The sequence below is a fragment of the Rhipicephalus microplus genome, chromosome X, assembly GCF_043290135.1.
Source record: "Rhipicephalus microplus isolate Deutch F79 chromosome X, USDA_Rmic, whole genome shotgun sequence".
In the NCBI taxonomy this organism is placed as follows: domain Eukaryota; kingdom Metazoa; phylum Arthropoda; class Arachnida; order Ixodida; family Ixodidae; genus Rhipicephalus; species Rhipicephalus microplus.
This window is the reverse complement of record NC_134710.1, coordinates 319,974,973-319,997,742: the sequence shown is the minus strand read 5'-3', so window position 1 is coordinate 319,997,742 and position 22,770 is coordinate 319,974,973. Positions and strand designations below refer to the sequence as shown.

Genomic DNA, 22,770 nt, shown 5'->3' with positions numbered 1-22,770 from the left:
GGAGCTGCCTTCTTAAAACTTTCGCCAGGTTCAGATTCCCTGCCCAGCTGATCACGGACAGCAAGGTGTTCACGGATTCCTGTGACGTCCTGGGAATTCCTCACAAGAGCACTTCTGTGTATTACCCGCAGGCCAACATCACGGCAAGGGTAAACCTAAATCTTAAATCTATGCTTGTCGCGCATACTAAGCGTCACAAAGACTGGGACCTGAAACTAACAGACAGCGTTTATGACTAGAACGACAGTGAATCGCTCAACAGGTTTCACTCCTGCGCAACTTAACCTGGGCAATGAATTGAGTTTTCCGCAGGACAGTTCTCATGACGTGTACAACCGCTTCTCCGAGACGTTATGTAAAGTTTGCAAATGACCTGCGGCAGCGGCTTTCCGACACGGTACAACAATCCCGACAGCACTTCGATGTATCCCACATAGAACAGGCTGGGAAGTAGAATGAGTGTCGGAAGAATATTGATTGTTTAGTTTGGTGGCTTTGTGGTAAAACGCTCATATCCCCTGAGTGGCGCTTCAAAATGTTTTTCAGATCTCCTAGCGGACATGCGAGACGGGTATTTTTTGGAATAACTCGGAACTCGAAGCATTCGTGCTTATTGACAGATTACATGACTGATCAAGTTCAAGTGTATGACCCTATTCATTTCCCCACTCTCAAACTTTTTTTTGGACGACAAGGTTCAGCTGCTAGTTATCCAGACATTCCTCGTCAGAGTTTGGGCCCCGAGACCCCAACACCGCCGAGCAAGTGGTACAATCTGCGTCGGCCGTAACCTAAAATAGAGGGGTTGCCATGTTCACCTCGTTGTGAACATATATAGTAGACGTGCGTTGTGAACATAGATGTACTTTTGTTGTTGGAGAGAAGAAAATGTTTATTGGTTTTCTTTTCTCCTCGCTACGCTTTGGGGTCCCTGAGGCCAAACAATATGAGCCGACCTCCGGTCCCCACCATGACTTCTTGAAGAGGGGTAGGGGTGAACTACATGCACTGGATATGCAGAGATAGCGCCACGTGTGGCGCAGTAGTGGTGTGCGTGGCACCTACGGTCTTCAACAGGGTCAGCCTGCGTGCTGTGCAGTGAAAAGGTGTCCGGGCTGCCAGAGAGTATGAATGCTGTCACCCGAGCTGGCCAATCGCTGCTACCCGAGAATCATGGTCGCTGCATAGCTGTCTCGTTTCCATGGGCCGACCCGGACGTGTGCCGCCTTTAGTTAAATAAATAAATTGTTGTTTGATTTCATGCGAAACTTCCGCAGTCCTTGCGTTAACTACGGATGGGACGCAGCAAGCCCGATACCAGCAAGGTGAACTATCGGTAAAAATATTCAAAGAAACAGGGCTGTTTTACACTATGGGGATCGCACTGCTTGATAGACAAGCAACCTGAAACGATAGGCATTTTTTTTCTTCGTGTTCATTAGCATTTAGGGCAATGAAGAAGTACGGGCAGCAGCAGGGATACGCCATAAAAAAGGTGTGATAACGTGCCCACGTGCGTCAACGTCTTCGCTTTTTTCGTCTGCCTCTCAGTTTGGCTGCTGCTAGGTAAGAACGCCATCAATAATACTTCCAAGTGCGTATTGCATTTGTCACTGAAGCCTTAACCTAACATTTCTGGCATTGTGCTGCTCAGCGCAGAGATCTTCTTGTGCTTTTTTACTTCGCCTACTGTTTTCGTGGATGGTTTCGCAGCAAATAAAACTATTTGAAATGCTTCGCAGCGTGTTTGCGAGAAGATTGTTTCTTGGCCCAAGAAATTGAGTTGCCGCTCGCGTTGTTAGGTGTTTTTTTTGTGCCACTATATATGTATTTGAATTCATTGCATGAGTGAGATTTTGTGAAAAGTGCAGCTATGCCTAATATCGTTTTATGAACCGTTCGCAAATTGCTTAAAGCTCTAAAGAGCGCAATAAGAGAGAAGTGGTGAATCTAGAAAAAAAATGTGTGTTAGCTAAAGTTGGGACGTAATCTTTGAGTAAACACTTCTGCCTTGTTAACGGCTTTCATGACACTTAAAATTGCTTTGCGTTCGCTGCGGCAACTGCTTGTGACTGATTTTCGCGAAAAAGCGATGTAAAGTGTGTAAGATAAAATTTGTGCGAAGGGGGAAAGAAAACGTAGCAACGTTCTTCCTTTTTCGGTTCATTCCGGAATCTAGAGCTGAGGCAACTACTGCCGTGTCGCGTTGTGAACAGTGTTTAGTTGTGCGCATTCATTGCAGTTACAAACTGCTGCAGCTCTTCTTATATTGTTGCCTATATGTTTATTTCTGGTGTGTAAATTATAATCATGATATGGCAGCTGTATTTTAGCGTCTCGCAGTGCAATGAACCTCTCTTTGTGCCTGCGTTTGTCAAACATCAACAAAGTGCACATGTACTTACCAAGAATATCACTTGAAAATAAAAGTTCTCATGTTTGAGTTGAATGTGTGCATAGACACACATTGGCATCGTGTGCTTGCCGCTTTAGTGGTGCAGCTTACACGAAAACTCATCGATGCATGCGAACGGCGCGTTAGAAAAATAAAGTATGGACTCGGAGACAAGACGCATGTAAAATTGGTCTAGGTGGCTGTATAATATTTTTAGTCAGTACAAAATGTGTTTCGAAAAATCATTTTCTGAGGTCTTCGATCTCGGAGGCTGTGAAAATTCCTTACGACCATTTGGAGCGCTGAGAACCTAAATCATCTAGAGTAAGGTCCTATATAGAGTTACTCTAAAAATATCCGCAAGGGCCTATGGGAGTGTCCTCTATGGCTAAACTTTTTCGACTGTTTTTGGCTCTTCGTGCGGTGAAGCCAACGTGGCAGGGGAACTTTTAACTCGAGAAGTGCGCATAGATGGCGCATCACTGCAAGGTGTGACGCCAGACAGAAGTTGAGCCTTATCGGGGGTGATAAGATGCTAAACTTTTTCTACTGTTTTTTGGCGATTCGTGCGGTGAAGCCAACGTACCAGGGGAACTTTCAACTCGGAAAGTGCGCATACATGGCACATCGCTGCAAGGTGTAGCGCCCGTGTACATGGACGCGACGGGGGCGGGCTGAGTTGAGTGGCGGGCTCAGCTTACCTCGACGCGCCCGAGTTTATATGAACTCGCACGGACGAGTTGAGGTGAGCGGTGATCGCAGCGACGCTTTGCGTCGAGGCGAGCCGAAAGCCCATCTTCCGGTACCGGTTTCGCTCCTCCAAGGCTGCGCTCTCGCCGCTGTGGGCTGCGGTTGTTTACGCAGTTGTCGCTCCGCCACCGCGATGGCTGTCTTGGTATTTTTTCTCAGTTTGCACCAGCTGTACTTTATGGTTGTGTTGGAGTCTTGGCTAACACTGCACAAAGCGATGGCAGCAGTGGTTCTGTTGTGGCACAGCGCTCGCCGCAGGCGTATCCGCAGCCTGACGCCCGTCCCCTGTTCAGCCCTGGCTGGTCTCTCCAGGAATTCGCCGTACCGAATATAAATAATATTTTCTCGCGTAAAAAAAAGATTAGTATTAAACTTACAGAAATAAATATCGTTTGTGCACCCTTTGAAATGATCCAAAGTGTATATTTTTTATTAGGAGCGCCACACAGACCGATCATTGAAGTGCCTGAACATGAACAATATTGCAAATTTTTCAAAGTTCATGTGCCAGCGCTTCCAAACTACTGTCTTCGCGACTCGTGTTTTTCCCCCACTTACCGTTAACAATGCAAGCCAGCTATGCAGCTGTGTTGTCTCTGGAAAAGTTGAAAAGCGTAAAAATTTCTGACTTTGGTCAAGAACACTGCATTGCTTCCCCGCAAAGCACATTAAAATACACTAGTGGTGAATGCGTTTTAACAAGGAAATGCGGTTCTTTTCTTACCGACTAGAATCGTTTTACCGTGCTGCGTATAATATTTCACTTTTTCGAAGTTTCGTCGCAACCTAACTGCCACCATATTTAAGAAATTAAAATTTTTTTTAGAAAATTGGTTCCAAAAATGGATAGTGTAGTAAAGTGACCGACCATTACTTTTTGGAGTGTAATCGTAGATGGTCTAGCGTACTGTCTGGGATATTTGGCGTGGAACGACCCTCATCTCCTCCAAAATCCGAACACTAAACCTGAAAAAACGTTCGAAAGGCCTAAGTCCATTCAGGGATTCATGAAACACGAATTAAAAAGAGCGAAACCAACCCTGGACTACGCTTTTCCTCTGGGGGAAATTACATTTTTTGGTAAAGGCACTTAATTTTTGTGATAAAGTCAATTTACACCACTTGCAAAAAAACCCAAAACAAAACTTACAAAGAATAAAATACCCGAAAGTATTTGCCTTTTCATAGTCGAACCTAGCTGTGAAGAACGCAAAATAAATGCAAGCGGAGCTGGAATGTTGCGCATTAGTAGACAATTCTGTGAATTTACGCAAATGTATTCTGATGGTGAGGTGACCAGAAACTTTATTAAAGCGTTCACGTGCACGTATTTGAGATTTCTGGCGCACAAGCCGATTTCCTGCTACGGGCAGAGCAAAATAGCCGGTTGTGAGAACGATAACCAACAAGCTCTCGTAGGACGTGCCAAGCAAGATTTAAACGTAAAAGTGATCTGCATTTACCGCTGTTACGACCGGCCCTAGGGAACCAAGCAAGGAGAGTTTGGGGAAGAACCGGTTCTTGACCGACGGGGTCGTCCACCCCCACCTCCCCATTCAGGCTGCTCCTCTCACCGGGAGAACTCCGGACTCTGCTGTGCGTTCGTGACCATGTTTGGTAACATTTTAGGGCGCCGTGACCATATATGGACTCCGTGTTAGGTTGTGCCACTCCATGTGTTGTGAGAGGTGTTTCCCCCTCCCTCGTGGCCGAGGTGCCGGGGACACCGTATTGGCTGACGATGCGGACAAGGCGCCCAGTGTCAACAACGTGGCGCTATAAAATGCCGAAGACGTTTTTGTATCACACTCACTCTTCTCTCTTTGGATCAGTTGATCACTTCTACACATGTAAATAAATCTCTGTCGTACGTTCGGGCGCTTCTTCTCGCTGAATTGTTGGACGATGGATCCTGCGACGGGGCCAGCTACCGAAAACAAGACCGGCAGGACCCGTAGTCCCAACAACTGGTGGCAGCGGTGGGATGCCGATAACCCCGAAAGCGACCACTGGACGGAGTGAGCCCAAAGTCCAACAACGGGACGACAGGAGAAGGATGACACGAGCTCATCGACTTCCAGAGGGAATCGAACGGCACTTCTGAGAGGCACGACGCCGGAGACATGACTGCGAAATGGGTGAGTGCCGGCTTTCTCTGTTAAATTTTACCAGGCATTTACTCTATGTGTTAAGTAAAAGCTGGTAGAGAGGGGCTGTCTTGGTCATTGGGTTAACAGGTAACTTGCGTCAGGCAGAAATTGTGTGATAGCTTGGTTAAGCTCTTTCTGTCAGTGGCGTCAAGGTTAACAGTGACAGGGCAGGAATCCGTGTAAGAACTTTTGAAGCTTTATTTGTAGACTAAGTTAACGGAAAACTTGAGGCAAGGCAGGTATCTAGAGCTGTCGTTGCCGTCAAGGTTAATTAGTTGCAGGACAGGAATCTTTGTGGAACAGAGACAGCGGTACTGGAGGCAGCCATGAATCTGAAATCCCTGCGAAAGTCCATGTTGTTGCTACTTGCAATGGAGTTGAATCTGGAGGTGTCGGACTCTCAAAGAAAGCCAGAGCTGATAGAGGCGATTCTCGCATTGGGGGCGGAGGATGACGAGCTGTCAGAATGTGTCGAGGAGATTCAGGAGAGGCAAGCGGCAGAGGCCGAAAGAAAGGCGGCCGAGGCCGAAAGGAAAGCGGCAGAAGCCGAGGCAGATAAGATGCGAAAGCACGAGCTTGAAATGAAGCGCCTCGAGCTAGAGATTATCCATAATAGTAGAACAGGAGGCAGCGAGGCATCCGGTACCGCAGAGCGGGTCAGGTTCAAAATGACGGACCTAATGAGATCGTACAAGCTAGGGGAGGACATTGGGCTGTTCCTCGTCAACTTTGAGATAACTTGTGAAAGGCAAGGTTTCAGCCAGGATACATGGTCTCAACGATTGTTGTCCCTACTTCCGGGGGAGGCCTCAGAAGTAATCGCGCGCCTCACGAAAGAGGAGGCTCACGAGTACAGTGAGGTAAAGTCGAGCCTTCTCAAGAAATACAGGTTGTCAGCGGAAGGTTTCAGACAAAAATTTCGCAACGCCGTAAAAGAGAGCAATGATTCATACCCGGAGTTTGCTTACAAGTTAATGGCCAACATGGGGGAGTGGCTGAAAGAGGCAAAGGCGTATGGGAATCATGACAAGGTGCTCGAGTGTATCGGTCTGGAACAATTCTATCAAAGGTTACCAGAAAAGGTGAGGTTCTGGGTGCAGGATAGACCAGACGTGAACACCGTAACGAAAGCCGCAGAGCTCGCTGAAGAATTCGTTACGCGCCGCGCCCTCGGGGCAAGCAGCGAGCCTAAAAGGGAAAAATTCCTACGACAGAATAAGGCGCCGTTTAGAAAACAACCGACAAGTCTCGCACAAAAGGGTGACGAAAACAAGGCATCTAACCATGGGGCGTCGGCAGAGGCAAGCAAAAGGAAATTTGAGGTGAAGAAACTGGCAGCTTGTATCAATTGCCACGAAACAGGGCACTTCGCGATACGTTGCCCGAAAGAAAAGGTGGCCTTTTTATCTATAAATGAAGCCGACGAGAACATGAAGTTGTTAGAGCCCTATATGTACGACCTTACCGTGAACGGCAAGCAGTGTCGTGTTCTTAGAGCCTCCGCAGCCACTATGGACGTAGTTCATCCGTCCTTTGTTCAGTCCGGACAGTATTCAGGAGACTGTGCCTGGATTAGACAAGCCGTAGAAGCAAACAGTCAGTGCCTTCCCGTAGCTAAAGTTGTCCTTGAAGGCGCATTTGGTACGTTGGAAACGGAAGCCGCGGTATCGCCATATCTACCCCCTCAGTATCCTTACTTATTTTCAAATAAGTCAGATCAAATGCTGAAGGAGAAAGGTCTAACGTTGGGAGAATGCATAGTGCAGGCACTGACTAGATCGAAGGCACGTGCGCTGGCTGCGAGAGCAACGTTCACTGAGGCAAACAAGCCTCAAATCGACAACGGGCCTGGTTGCGAGTTGGACACCACGGTAACAAATCGACTTGTGCGAGAACAGGCTGCAGAAGCCGTAGTCGCGGAGGCAACCATTCCTAAAGGCGACGTTGAACCTGCTCCCGAATTGGAAGGGGTCAATTACGCCTCGTTGACCGAGCAAATAGAAAATGCCATTGCTCCCAAGCCGATTCCTGGTAGTACAGAGGATAGCACAGAGGGTGACACATTCCAGGTACTAGGAAATACAAAAGAGTTGTGTGTCATGCCAACTTCGGATAATTTCAGTCGGCTGCTGCAGGTGGGCCCCGCTTTATTAATAACTGAACAAAAGGGGGACCCGACGCTTAAGCAATTTCAGGACAGTTCGAAAGAGGGAATCGCCAAACGAAATGTGAGATTCCAAGAGAGGAGCGGCATACTCTATCGAAAATATCAAGATAGGCGAGGAGTAGAGTTTGACCAGGTAGTCGTACCTCAGGCGTATCGTCAGGATTTGCTTAGTTTGGTGCATGGAGAATCATGGTCAGGCCACTTAGGCGTAAAGAAGACGAAAAATCGTCTTTTACAGGAATACTACTGGCCTGGATGCTTTAAAGATGTAGAGAGGTTTGTAAAATCTTGCGATGTGTGTCAGCGAGTGGGTAAGCCAGGAGATAAGGCGAAATTTCCAATGAAGCTGGTACCCGTAATCACGGAGCCCTTTCGTCGGTTGGTAATTGACACAGTAGGTCCTTTGCCCAAGACAACTTCAAGCTACCGTCACATCCTGACCTTAATCTGCCCAGCTACTAAATTTCCAGAGGCGGTCCCGCTAAAAGAGCTAAGTTCCGTGGAAGTAGTGAACGCACTTCTGTCCGTGTTTGCCCGGGTAGGCTTTCCTGCCGAGATACAATCAGACCAGGGCACCATTTTCACGAGTGCCTTAACGACAACCTTTCTAGAGCGGTGTGGCGTGAAATTATTGCATAGTTCAGTCTACCATCCGCAGTCGAACTCGATAGAAAATCTTCACTCCGTGATGAAGCGAGTGTTAAGAGCCTTATGTTTTGAACGGAAAACTGACTGGGAAATGTGCTTACCTGCACCGATGTTTGCACTAAGAACTGCACCACATGAGACAACAGGGTTTACGCCAGTGGAACTTGTTTACGGCCGCAGACTGCGGTCTCCTCTTCGTATGCTGAGAGAGTCGTGGGAAGGTCAGGGTGATGATCCTGTAGTAGTGGAATATGTCCTCACCTTATTGGATCGTCTAACAAAAGCCCAAGAACTGACCGAGAGTGCGATGACCAAAGCACAGCAGAAGGCTAAGCTTTACTACGATCGGACCGCTAAAGCACGACACTTTGCTGTAGGAGACAGGGTCATGTTGTTGAGGCCCTCCCAAAAGAATAAGCTTGAAGTGCAATGGGTCGGCCCGGCCGAAATTACTCGAAAATTGTCTGACACCAACTATGTGGTAAAATTACCAGGAAGTCGTAAGGCACACCAGGTGTATCATAGCAACTTACTCAAACCCTACAAAGAGAGGGAAGCCATCGTGAACATGACTTTAAATGTTCCAGAAGAGGTTCCGGAAGAAATCCCTGAATTAGCTCCCGAATCGGACGAAGTCCCGATCGAGAAAAGAGTTGAGGATTTAGTATCAAAGTCACAACTAACAACGAAGCAGAAGCAGGAATTGCGTGGTCTTTTGACCGAGTTTCAGGACAGATTTGTAAGCGAGCCAGGCCGGACATCCGTCCTCACTCATGACATAGAGCTTACCTCGTCGGGAAACGGTAAGATCTAAGACGTATCGGGTGTCACCTCGCCGGCTTGAGCTAATAAAAGCAGAGGTTAACAGGATGCTGGAATTGGGTGTGATTGAGCCGTGTGAAAGTGATTACACTTCCCCGTTAATTCTTGTGGAGGTACCCGGCAAAGATCCGCGTCCTTGCAGAGACTATCGTAAGTTAAACCTCATCACCAAGGATCAGACATACCCAATTCCCCACATTGATGAACGCGTCGAGAGGGTAAGCAGCGCGCAATTTATCTCAACGCTAGACCTAGTGAGAGGTTACTGGCAGGTGCCGCTCACCGAGAGGGCGAGCCGGTATGCTGCATTTATTTCACCATTGGGGGCATTCCGCCCTAAAGTGTTGAGTTTCGGCCTAAAGAACGCGCCTTACTGTTTTTCAAACTTAATGGATAAGGTTTTGCGTGGTCAAGAGGACTTCGCATTGCCTTACTTGGACGACGTCGCCGTGTTTTCCTCGTCCTGGCCAGAACACTTGACGCATTTGAGAGCAGTACTGACACGCCTACGCGAAGCAGGTTTAACGGTAAAGGCGCCCAAGTGTCAGCTAGCACAAGCAGAGGTACTCTATCTCGGGCATGTTATCGGTCGAGGGCATCGCCGTCCCTCTGAAATGAAAGTGGCAGCTATCCGAGACTTTCCCCAGCCCCGAACGAAAACCGATATTCGGGCTTTTCTTGGAATAGCTGGTTACTATCGTAAGTACATCCCTAGATATTCCGACATTGCCAGCACTCTTACTGACGCGTTGCGCAAGACCGAGCCCCAAATGGTCGACTGGGATGAGGAGAAAGAAAAGGCTTTCCGCGTTTTGAAAGCGGCCTTGTCGAGCCAACCTTTGCTTAGTTCACCGGACTACTCGAGGCCTTTCATAGTCCAATGCGACGCTAGTGATAGAGGCATGGGGGCAGTTCTTAGTCAAAGGGATGAGGGGGATCAAGAGCATCCCGTCCTATATCTTAGCCGGAAACTCACCCTTCGCGAGCAGGTTTACAGTGCTAGCGAAAAGGAATGTGCGTGCTTGGTTTGGGCAGTCCAGAAATTGGCTTGTTATATTGCCGGAAGCAAGTTCATTGTGGAAGTAGACCACTGTCCTCTCACCTGGCTACAGACCATGTCCTCTAAGAACGGCCGCCTGCTGCGTTGGAGCCTCGTTTTGCAACAATATACGTTTGAAATACGCTACAAAAAGGGTGTACTCCATGGCAACGCTGATGGTTTAAGTCGATGCCCTTGACGCGAGAGGATGTCTCGAGAACTCTGGCATTTTTTTTCCTAACCTAGACAAGAGCTAGTGATTGTTTTTTTTACTCTTTTAGGTGTACTTGTTTGAAAACGTTGAAGACACGGCTATCCAGGGTTTCGGGTTCGGTGTGCTTCCAGTGTTGTTGTTTTGTGTCACCTTAAAGTGTGAGTAACATTTTGAATAAATTGTATATTTTCTTTATTATCAGTTAAAGGGGAAAATTGCCTGGTGGAGTTTGGCGGAATTGTCCGGCGCTCACCGGCTGAGTAGTTGTGTTTTCATGTGCGTATGTGATGTCTGTTGAGCCCACAATGAAGCAGGTGTTGCCCTCTACTTCATCAAAGATGGTCGTCACCAAACCGACTGCCGGCGCTGATCTCTCCGGACAGTTGCTGCAAACCTCACCCCATCGAGATCTTCACCCCCCCCCCCCCGCGCGAGAGACTGTTACGACCGGCCCTAGGGAACCAAGCAAGGAGAGTTTGGGGGAGAACCGGTTCTTGATCGACGGGGTCGTCCACCCCCACCTCCCCATTCAGGCTCCTCCTCTCACCGGGAGAACTCCGGACTCTGCTGTGCGTTCGTGACCATGTTTGGTAACATTTTAGGGCGCCGTGACCATATATGGACTCCGTGTTAGGTTGTGCCACTCCATGTGTTGTGAGAGGTGTTTCCCCCTCCCTCGTGGCCGAGGTGCCGGGGACACCGTATTGGCTGACGATGCGGACAAGGCGCCCAGTGTCAACAACGTGGCGCTATAAAATGCCGAAGACGTTTTTGTATCACACTCACTCTTCTCTCTTTGGATCAGTTGATCGCTTCTACACATGTAAATAAATCTCTGTCGTACGTTCGGGCGCTTCTTCTCGCTGAATTGTTGGACGATGGATCCTGCGACGGGGCCAGCTACCGAAAACGAGACCGGCAGGACCCGTAGTCCCAACACCGCATAACAGAACGGTGTCCTCCGCGCGTACCGCGCGTACCGGCCGACAGAGAAAGAGCAATGTCGGAATGATGGGGACAGGGGAAGCGGAGACGGCGACGGGCGGGAGAGGTCACAAGCCGTCAACTCAGCGCGACCGGTTATACATGCCCTTTCTGAGCGCGGCGAGTTCGGTGAACCTACCCCCTGTCTCCGGGTCTACGGGGACTCGCAGCGACGACTCTCCGCCCCGACGCGTCCACTTATACATGGGGAGGGCGAGTCCAGAAAACCTGTTTATTTCGACTCAACGCGCCCTCGTCGGGTCAATGTAAACGGGCCTTGTGACGTCAGGCAAAAGTTTATTCTTATCAGATGTGATAAGAGGGTAAACTTTTTCGACCGTTTTTTGGCCATTCGTGCGGTGAAGCCAACGTACCAGGGAAGCTTTCAACTCGGAAAGTGCGCATAGATGGCACATCGCTGCAAGGTGTGACGTCGGACAAAAGTTGAGGCATATCAGGTGAGATAAGGGGCTAAACATTTTTGACTGTTTTTCAGCCAATGGACTTGCTAAAAGTTTGTGGCAGACTCAACACCACGACACAAGCTTACCGAGACCTGCACGCCTAGACTAACAACCCGTCTGCGTGTGTCATCTGCTGTATCCATGCGTGCCCTCTCCTTCCATGGGACCGCGGCTCGACGCCGAAGTGACACGCCACGGACGCGTTGTGACACGTCGGCTTGTGTAAGGCAAAAGAAGAAAAAAATATTCAACTGTGCCTCCAAGGCAAGGCAAGGGAACAACGGTAAATGTGCCAAACCGCGCCTTGTTCACATTGATACTTGATAGTAGCGCACAAAGATTGATGAAATTCTATGCAAATATTTACACCTTCATTAGAATATCAGTGAAGGGCCACAGCGCACTTATGTACAATCAGGTGAAGCGTTATTTCTGAAGTTCTTTTTTTATTTGTGGGAAGGAAATATTACGGTTAGTTTAGAGGGATTAGGGAGGCTGGGAACTTATCCGATAAGTTTCGAATGATTGCTCTTGAGGGGGGGGGTGTTACAGAGGGGGCAGACAGTAATATTAGGCAGGCTACTGCCCCCCTTTCCCCTTCTAACCAATTGCCATGAACTATGAGAGGCCAAACTTACCGTTGTAAAAGTAATTACTGCTGTCAATGTGATGCTCTGCTGTCAATTCAAAGTAGGGAGGTCGCATCTGAATATTCAGTTCAGACTTGCCCACTGAACATCAGTATTCGAAGATGTATAATCAGATCTTTGGATAGGTAGAGAAATGGACACTTCCTCGGAAGGAAGTGTACAGGACAAGAAAAACTTTATTCTATTCGTAAAACAAAACTCGCAGGCTGAGCACAATTATTGAATAATGACTGCTGGGAAAGACATGTGGACAAACAGTCTTGTCTAAACCTCTTGTCATGACTCGTCAAAGCAACCCCAGCAGCACGCAGTGATCAACGTTCATCTCGTAGAAACTCCATATTCTGAACTCGTTTGGATTACCATCTCTTGAATGTGAAATTTTATTTTAGCAATGCATCGATCTAATGTCTAACAGAAAAATTCATTAACGACTCTCTCATAGAGGGAAACTGTTTGCCACCTTGACTGGTACTGCAACAACTCTTGTGCAGAGATGTGCCCAACCAGTTGAACACCAGAAAGCATAATTAAGAAAGATAACATAACACGCAATGTAGATTTTATTGGAGCAAGTTGCAGCAACCAAAATTTATTTTTGAAGCGAAAACTATAAAGTCCATTATAACAGCACAAGCGATTTCACAAAAAATGCAGTTTGGGAAGCTTCAAGTATAGTGTGAACTCAAATAATGTAGCTACATGGGAATCGACACTTAACTAGCCAAAGACAACATGTAGTAGCACTACGTATTAGAATAAACAATATACTGCTTACCAATACATAATCTCAATCAAACAAACCTTGTAGTGACAATAGGTGTTAGCCAAATAAAGAAAAAAAATACAAGTATTGTGGAGGCCTAAACAATTTTCTAAATGTGGATCAGTACTAGCAGAAAAGAACTATGTACAGCAGAGCAGCAAACAACCTAGTGATTCCACACAACCCTCAATATTTCAAATCTTAATTTCCCTGAATGGCGTGGCACTGAGAAAAGCATGAAACAAAGCTTTGTATTTTACTAAGCTTGCAGTTACAATTTTAGAAGTCCGCGGCACTTTCTCTTTAAACGCAAAGTCCGAAGCCTTCACCGATGGGCATGCCCCCCCCCCAGGAAAACTTCAGGAGCCTCACTGCCAGTGACCTCTCTATTCGAAAACATTGTCGAGTGCATGGGCAGGACTTTAGCCACCTATTTAGACACGTCTTTTGTCACCAAGTGACCGGCTGCCATGCTTCAATTATCTGGTGGGTCTCTCCAGATATATAAAGGTTGCCTTGCTATAGTGATTAACATATATATACGAAAAGAATACATTGACTACATTTGTCTTTCTGTGAAGAACACATGGTGCCCACACATCGCCAGTAAGAAACCAATCTGGCAAAAAATTGAAAAACATTCAAAATGTGTTATGTACTTGCGATACCCTGATTAGAAGTCTATCAAATTAACATTCTAGAACTTCACAGAAACAAACAGCATTCACTCATGGAGTACACAACAGAGTTTCTCCGTCACACTGATTATTGTGCACTGGCTCTGCATACGTTTTCTACCATAGCATAGAGAATAACCATACAGTTACAGAAAAAAAAAATTGCAAGCATTGCACGTCATGCACACCAAAACGGACTCCCATCAGACCACAAGTTTTTGTTTGCCACGATTATGGCTCGCACCCCAATCCACTTCAGTCATCACATTGTGCGCTTTTCGCCATAGTGATGCTCTTCGATGTTCACCGACAGGGCGAAGCAAGACCAAAGTATGCAAAGTTGAATGCCCAGTTGGAAAGGATATACTACCAGCAACAACAGACTGAAGGACGTAACGGGTACTCATATGAAATCTTGAACCATGAGCAGGTGGCCGAGTGTTGCCACTAAACCGAATACTGATGCTCCAGATGCCCTTTAAAAAGGACAAACAGATTTCAAAGAAGTCAAGACTCGATATCCATTACGCAGCAATTGGTCATGCTTTAGCTGAACTGCCTAATAGGACAAAGAAGAACATGTTGGGCACGTCCGCACAATAACCTTGAGACTGAACCAAAGAAGCACCAAGTTGAATTGTGAATGGGTGAAATGGAAGAAAGTGTCGGCCAAGATTTGCAACCAACACAAGTGCACGCACACACGAAAAGAAGAAGCCTCTCTTCTGCACTCATTGATAGATGAATGGGCAAAGTTGCCCAGCTTTTTCATGCTGTGTAGAGCAAAAGAGCATCACTATTCCACAAAATTACACCATGCGAATGAATGCCTTCATGGCCAACAAAAACACCCACTTTGGTCAATGAAACCCACTGCAGTTGTATAAGGTGGCGAAATACAGGCATCAGGGTAGAACGTGGCGCCAAATGTTGCGCACTTGCATAACTTAATTATATGGGTTCAACATTTTAAACATAAGCACTAAAAACGCTAAATTCCTTTAATGGCGACTAAACAGCGTATCATTTTCAGGTGCGATAGATTCTGCAAGCCTCGGGACCACCCTTCGAACGCTCTGTACGATTGTAGGCAATGTATCACCGACGTGAAGGCGTTACGCAGCACTTAATGGGCAGCTGGCAGCCCAGCGCAGCTCCAGAGAACGCTGGTATATATGTGTCGCGGGGGCAATCGAAATGCAGTCCGTCATCCTATAGTCATCCACTAACGGTCACAGTGGAGGGACGGCTAACAGCAACGCCAGAAAGCGCTCGCAAAAAGTGAGGACCGAAGGGAGGCCACATCACTAGGCTTTCTTGTATGATGTATTCCCCATAGGACAACCAAGAAGAGGCAGGAACCAGAATGTGAACCCTTGTTAATCAAGGTATACGCCACGGCAGCAGGACAGGGGATGTCTTGAAGATTGTCTTGCCCATCCAAGAGGCCCAGGCCGGGCAACAAAGGCAGTGCGGGTTTGGATGCAGCATCGATCGATGGGACAGAAGGTAGTTGAGCTGCAAGGACATCAAGATTTCACGATTAGATGTCGTGTTGATACACAAGGTACACACAGCAATGCAAGTTCGCGGGGGCACACACTACCTGAGAACACCATACTTGGCCTAGGAATACACGATAGATTGAGATTTTTTTGTCTACAATTGGTAGTGCATCGGAAGCGATACTGCAAGGTTGGTTGATTGATTGATATGTCGGGTGTAGCGTCCCAAAACCCCCACATAATTATGAGAGACGCCATAGCGGAGGGCTCCATGCTTCTTTTACGTGCACCCAAATATGAGCACACGGGCCTACAGCACTTTCGCCTCCATGAAAAATGCAGCCGCTGCTGCCGGGATTCGATCCAGCACCTGTGGGTCAGCAGCCGAGTACCTTAGCCACTAGACCACCGCGCTGGGGTGATACTACAAGGTTTTGAGTTTGAATTGCACCGATTTCATTCACTTTATTTCGCTTCAATTTACATCACAATTATTATATACACAACAGCTAAAGACAACAATATTGTCCAGGCTTTCATTGCGAAAATATTTTTCGTTTTGGTCATGTCTAAGAAAGAGAGAAGCCTCTGTAAAACTTTACGCTGACTTACATGCTTTTTAATATTGATAAGTAGCACAGTTTGCCGACCATAAATTTCGACCAACGTTTTAACAAAACTTGTTAGGATAGTTGGTGCATGTTGCAAGAAAGTTATGACGCAAACCACTCAAGAACTATTGACGAAACAATGACACTCTTTCCTTTCGCCAGTTCTTCTTCCGTCGTTGGTGTTTTCAAACTTTTTGTGACTGTCACCAACCCATCCATAGAGTTGGCTGAGAATAACTAGAGGGGACTCTGGCATTACGATGGTTCAGCGACCATGGGAATGATGGGTAGTACACGGAATTGCCTAGTCTTCATATTTGCGGGCAGTGAATCACACTTGTGGCTTCGTTTATTGCTTTGTTTAGTTGTTGTTTTTTTCAAAGAAAAGAACGAACCCTTTTGAACTTAACCCGATCTCAAATGGTGAGTTCAAAGAAATGAGGATGGTGAAGCACAACGGCTGAACATTTGCTTATTTTTGTTTTGTGAGAAAACAGCTCCCAACCGCACGGACACACACGGAGCCAGAAGAACACATATTAGTCATATCCGTGTGCTACTTATCATTCCCATGCTCGCTAAAGTGCGGTGCTTTGAAGATACCAGAGACACTAACGCCAGATAGTGTATATTTAGGCAACTCACATTGCAAGGAAGGAAGTTTACCGTTATTCTGAGAAGACTGCAGACTGTAAATATGAGTGAAAGGCAGGCGCGAATGTAGCGATTGTATCAGATTCTTTGCAAAATTAAAGCGATGTTGGTACACTTAGTAGTACCATAGTTCGCCTAAACTTTCGCCAAGAGGCTGAGCCAATCTCTATAATGAAAGTACTATACGAATTTTTCTCCCACCTTTGCTAGATTAAGAAATCAGTACAGTTTTAAATGATGCAGTCAACCGACTAAACCTGACCAATTAGATGTCTTGTTATATATAGCTCTTTTAAAGTTTTTTTTTAGTTTCAGCGTGGACAAAACTAAAAATTGCAGTATGCGCGACACTTAGAGATAACAGTCATTTAACTGTAAGTTCCGCTGCTAAAAGGAGTGTTGACTAACCAAAGTGCTCGCATAAACATTATGCCAACGAGGCACCAACTCAAGATTGGTTAATCCACAACAGCTGCGCTTTACCCTTGTTACTCAGTGTAGTACATATGCCCACGCGAGTCACTACAGATCTTCAAGGAAACATCCGTCAGAACGCAAGGGGTGCTAGCGTGGAGAAGGACAGCCTGCTGAAGAAGGGCCGTATGAAGAACGGAGTGGTGGAATTGTTCCTTCCATGTGTCAGTTGCTACCTTCTGCAACTTCTTGCGCACGGCCGGACACAGATCAGAAGGTAGGTCTTGACAACCCCACGACCTCAAGCATCGGGAAAAGTCAGTTGACTGTGGTAGGAGAGTGATCTACACACATACCACAATCACGTGGGAAGAGCCACGTCGGGCAGACGGAGCGCTGCTTAAATTATAGCTTATTCTGCCACAGAGTTCCTTCGAATAAACCACCATATCCGACCATTACGCTGCATTGCAGGTACTGCGGCTGCATGCCTAGGTTGACGGAAGCTAGCAGGACTTAAGAAAAAAAACGAAGCAAGAAATTAAATATGCGTTCTATATCTACAGAGGTGGTGATGCGTGTGTCGCGAGGCCATCGATAGCGTTACTTCATTTCGAAGCTGATTACCCAGCCCTTGTCACTAAAATAGTTCCCATTCTCCTTTTCCGTGGCTGGTTCCTTAAGGATATATTTGTGTACATGCATCTTTAAAAAAATGCCCTAGGAAGGAAGCTTAGGCCTTGAATAATGAGTGGTATTATCGCCAAGTCCGGAAATTCCGGACTTTGCCATTTGAACAAGCCGTCTTTTTTTATAAACACACTCGAGGGGCTTTCCTGATCGAAATTTGTTTAAAAAGTTTTTCGGTCCCGCCTTTCAACTTGGTTTTCGTCGAAAGCTGCCAGAAACCTCTTTTTCCACTCGTTCCATGTGTCGGTCTTGTGTCCAGCGTAGTGAAGCTCGTACCACCTTCGAACCAGTCCGGTAAGAAACGGACGCAAGTTCCTGATGCGCTCTCTGGATTCTTGCCACGAGTTGTTCCTACATGCGTGCTCGTAGAACTTGCTCCAGGTGCCCGGTCTTGTGCTTTCACCATCGAACGGATCAGGATTTGCTATCGCCTTGTTGGGTCTTTGCTGTGTCTGGACGACGGCAAGAAGACTTTCTATATGCATAGCTGCTCTCCCTCTGCGTACTGCTGCTGACGGTAGATGATATCCATAAGGCATCAGCCAATAGATGATGATTGATTGATTCATATGCGGGGTTTAACGTCCCAAAATCACCATATTTATGAAAGACGCCGTAGTGGAGGGCTCCGGAAATTTTGACCTCCTGGGGTTCTTTGATGTGCACCCATACCTGAGCGCACGGGCCTACAACGTTTCCGCTTCCATCGGAAATGCAGCCGCCGCAGCCGGGATTCGATCCCGTCACCTGCGGGACAGCAGCCGAGTACCTTATTCACTAGACCACCACGGTGGGGCCATCAGCGAACGGAACAATCTCTTTAGGAGTGAATCTCCTTAAGGCACGGGTCATGCGTCTCCTGCATGTAGTAGCCACCTCTCGTTTTAGTCCTTGGAATGTCCGCTGAATGGCGGTACTAATATAATGATGAATATATGATGAAAAGAAAAGTTGCGATATGGCGGTACATGGCGTGTTCACTAGATGGACGGACGGAACCCCAGACGTACATACATACATACATACAGACGGACATATAGACATACAGACACAGACAGATGGACGGACGGACGCAGCCAGCGGGTGATTCAGGGTTCGCCGATAAAACCCTTCGAAGCTTCTCCCCCTCATCACCATTCACTCCGTAGATATGCTGCGACTTTTTTTTTGCTTGGCTGAATTTTGGACGGTTCCAAAAGCGGCCACATGAAATATTTTTTAATGTTGGCGTATACGGAGAAAAAGGAATAGCGCTGTACATCTAACGTTAATTTTTGGCCAAAGTCAATCGACTTCCGTGTGTTGAGTCCTGTGTTGAGTGTCTAGTAGTACGACTTGGGGGTTTTGTTTTGCAGCAATTAGCACGCCTCCATTAGGTCATAAGTAGGAATTTTGAGTTTCTGGAAACTAGGTAACTTGATTTTTCGGTCACGGATGCACAGACGATTTTTCGCTCACAACCAACGGGGCAGACGCCGGCGGGGGGTTTTCTGCGACACGAGCTCTTCAACGCTATCATGTTAAAAAGCTGACATAAGCAGCATTGACCAAATTAATCCAAAGAATAAAGTCAAGTGTCCTAGCAGGAATCGAAACCTAGTATTCTGCTTGGTAATTAGGTATTCTACCACTGAGCCATTCCCACCCTCGGTTATACTTTCTAAATAGTCTCAAATGTTTGTGTAACATCAACTGTCATTGTAGTACTGGCTATCAAATTTTATAACTATTACATGTGCACTCCTATGATGCAGCCGTGAGGTCGAATCAAAGTCAATTGTAGTCAGGCACCATCCTGTGAAGTATTTGTGTAGCAGTGTTGAGGGCTACCATCGTCGCGAGTGCCAGCGCAAACACCAGTGCTTCATACAAGCCTACCACTTCTAGTGTGGCTAATATCCATGTTTCTGTTGGCATCGTTATGAAACAGCAAATAACTGCTAATGTTGTCAAAGGTGTGACATCTTCCCATAACAAATCAAACATATGCGGCTGTTTAACGTATTTGTGTGCGAGAATTTGTACTTATATTGAGCTCCACTTCATAAAATCGCTCAATAAAAAAATTAAAATACATGTTATGCGTGTTTCGCATAACATCGATTCCCAAAGTATGTGGGGTCTGCCAAATTTTTAGCATCAATTTTGTAACCTAAATGCTACCATAAACAATTATTTATTGAACATGAACAGCTGGACTGCAACATACTAAGTTTTAGGCATTAGGAAAACTGATTATGTTCATGACTACAGCATACCTAACAGGCAAATACTAGTACTACATACATGACACACTATTGTAGAGCTAGACTAGAATATTGCTTATTGGCACTTTACAATTCTTTAAAAACCCTGATAAACTTCAGTGCCTTATTCGGTTTGTTCAAATCGGATGTGCGCAATTACTTGATGAATAGCTTTTTCACTCGAACCTAACTCATGTTTCACGTGTGCATCATGCTGAATCATTGCTCAGATGTTTCTTGTGTATATATTTCATTTCTACTATGCTGTTTTTTTTTATGTGAAATCTGTTGTATATACATGCTACCCTCTGTAGGCCCCCAGGTACTGTCAAGTTGTTTACACAGTTTTTTGCCTGGGGGACCTCCAACAAGCATGTTTTCTGTTGAAAACAAAGCGAATTTTGATGCTGACTTCAACTCACATAGAACTAAGAACACTCCAGCATGACAAAGCATATTGTATCTTGGACAGTCTGTCTTGTGAAACTCTTAGTGATTACTTCTGTCTTTATTTTAGGCTTCCGGGTGCGGATGTGCTGTAGAGAAGAAGTGCCCTGACCACACTTTTAATTGTAAAAGGAACCAAAGTCGCCTGAGCAGCTGAAGATTGATTGTGCAAGTGTTTGAATGATCACATTATATTAATCCAACACCACTTGCATTACTTTGTCAATATTTGTGATTTTGTAACGCACAAGTTTAGAAACACACACACATATATAAAGGGAGAGCTGTAAATAAGCCTTGAGCAAGTTTGTAGTCAAGGCTTTTAGCATGATGATCAAAGCATGTTATATAAGCCCACATGTTTTACCACACACCTACTTTCCTATCTATTTTCTTTTTCAATTTTGTGGGCACTGGCAACACCCTCAATAAGCGCCTTTGGACTGCTCGTGCCTCTAACTTATATTTTGTTGTTCTAAATAATTTGTTTGTTACCAACTATGCAAGGAGGGAAGTCAGAATGTTAAAAGTTAAAAAGAAGTCTCGTCACAAAAAAGCTGTCTACTCGTAAGAAAAAAAGATTTAGAAAAACAGAAGATTGATCCTCACTCACAAAGATCTCACCATTACAATCGATGCAGAAGGTCATAGCTCATGTTTACTATTGTCAATCTTTTTTGGTTGTATGTTATGTACAATAAAATAGTAACTATTTGCATCATGTTAATTTATTTGTCGTAAATTTTTGTTGGGGCCTAATATCTTGCATTCTCACATGCATGAAAGCTCACGTCTGCTACACATAATTTAAAAGAGCGCAATGTGGTAAGGTTCTGTATTTAGTGCATATTATCTGTGTGTCTTTCAAAGTGAGTATATGGCATTTGAAATAATCACCAGTATTCGATACTTGTGAATTTTTAATTTGCAGGTATGCATGTCTGTATGGTGACCAAGCATCCATAAATTGTGCATGCATGTGTGCAGCAAGGGGCCTTGAATAGATTACATTCATTCTGGACCAAAAATAAGTAGCACAGGCCATATACGCACTCTGGGATCAATTTCATGATTATTGAAACACACATATTTATTCAAAACACCTTGCTTTAAGGTATATATTTACATATTGTCTACTTCCACCTTGAACATTGCATCATGCATCCGGCACTCTGCCGAGCGCTTCTTGAGGGCACTTTGGTAACTAGTAAACAAACGTACAGACAGCTGTAAGTTGGCCTCCACTTTGTTGACTGCTGTAGAACGGCGGCTTCGCCAAATCACACTGCCTTTGTGGTGAAGCTAACTTTGCTCTTGCAACAGTACAAGCTTATCTAAAGTTCGACACTGTTCTTCAGAAGTGCAGCTTGTTCTATCCAGAGCAGCCAAAAACTAAAACCCGAGGAACAGCACCTGGACAGGGTAAGGCACAATTGCAGCACTTCTCGATAACAGTGCCGGATTCTCTATTTGCCTACACATAGAGAAAGCAAAACACTGGAGCCAACTTACCAGTAGCTTCACTGCAGAGACACTGTGTTTTAAAAGACGATGATGTAAAAGCCCCACCTAGAGCTGTCACTGTGTTTCAGTGCTAGTTTCATAAGCGCCTGCGGAAGGCCCTCTGTGGAGGGCCGGCCACGTTCATGGTGCACGTGCACAGGGTGGAATGAACGACTTAGTGCATGTGTTCAAGTACTAACAAACCGTATGTGGGCTGTCACTCAGCATGGTCTACAGAGTATACAGCAATCTGCATTTTTAGCCATCTCCAGCATCAATCCTAGATTTGGCCCACTGGTACGTCAATGTGGAGCACCCCTCCAGCACCCATTTGAACGGGTGTTGTGACATCACAGCATCTTTTTTTAAAAGGTGCACTCATTACACCCTTCAAAATTTTTGCTCTGCACCCTTTTCTTAAGGGTGCTGAGCTCTGCACCCTTTCTCAGCACCCTTTTTTGAACACCCAATAGGGAGCAAAGGGTGTTCGTCTGGCGACAAGCTCATTTACACCCTTAAGGGTCAGATTTGGTTTAGTGTGTACTTATGTTTCAGCTTCATTGATGTTTGGTGGCTGAGCTGATACAATGTCTTCCAGGCTTTCTGAGAGACGAACTCACGCAGTTCGGAAGTCGTGGTACACTCAGGTAATTCATACGTGTTTTCATCCACTTCTAACGTCGAAAATATGGCCTGTCACTTGAATTTCGGGGTAAAGTAAAGTTATCCACATAGTTGCGTTCTTAATCCTGTCGAAGACTGCGCCAATATGACATTCCAACACTGACAGAGACAAAAGATTTTTATTCAGTCCAACACTGGCCGAGACAAAGGATTTTTATTCATTCTCTTTCCCAGTTACCCACCAATGCAGTTCGTCGTTGTTAGGTCGCTACATTATATAATAAAGCGGAGTTTCTAATGTGCACCACAATATACAACCACAGAAGTGTTCCATACTAAATTTTGTCACA

The 22,770-nt window shown here is 45.8% G+C and overlaps 2 long non-coding RNA genes across 3 annotated transcripts in view; one reads left to right on the top strand and one right to left on the bottom strand.

The window, feature by feature from the left end:
* LOC142776255 (uncharacterized) overlaps positions 1-21,020 on the top strand; it is a 42,233-nt gene extending 21,213 nt beyond the window's left edge. Inside the window, exons 3-4 of the long non-coding RNA XR_012887397.1 lie at positions 29-149; positions 20,364-21,020. This is a non-coding gene — a long non-coding RNA (uncharacterized LOC142776255). The remainder of the gene's footprint in view (positions 1-28; positions 150-20,363) is intronic.
* LOC142776256 (uncharacterized) overlaps positions 12,829-22,770 on the bottom strand; it is a 98,735-nt gene continuing 88,793 nt past the window's right edge. For both annotated transcript variants that reach the window (XR_012887399.1, XR_012887398.1), the window contains one exon: positions 12,829-15,244. This is a non-coding gene — a long non-coding RNA (uncharacterized LOC142776256). The remainder of the gene's footprint in view (positions 15,245-22,770) is intronic.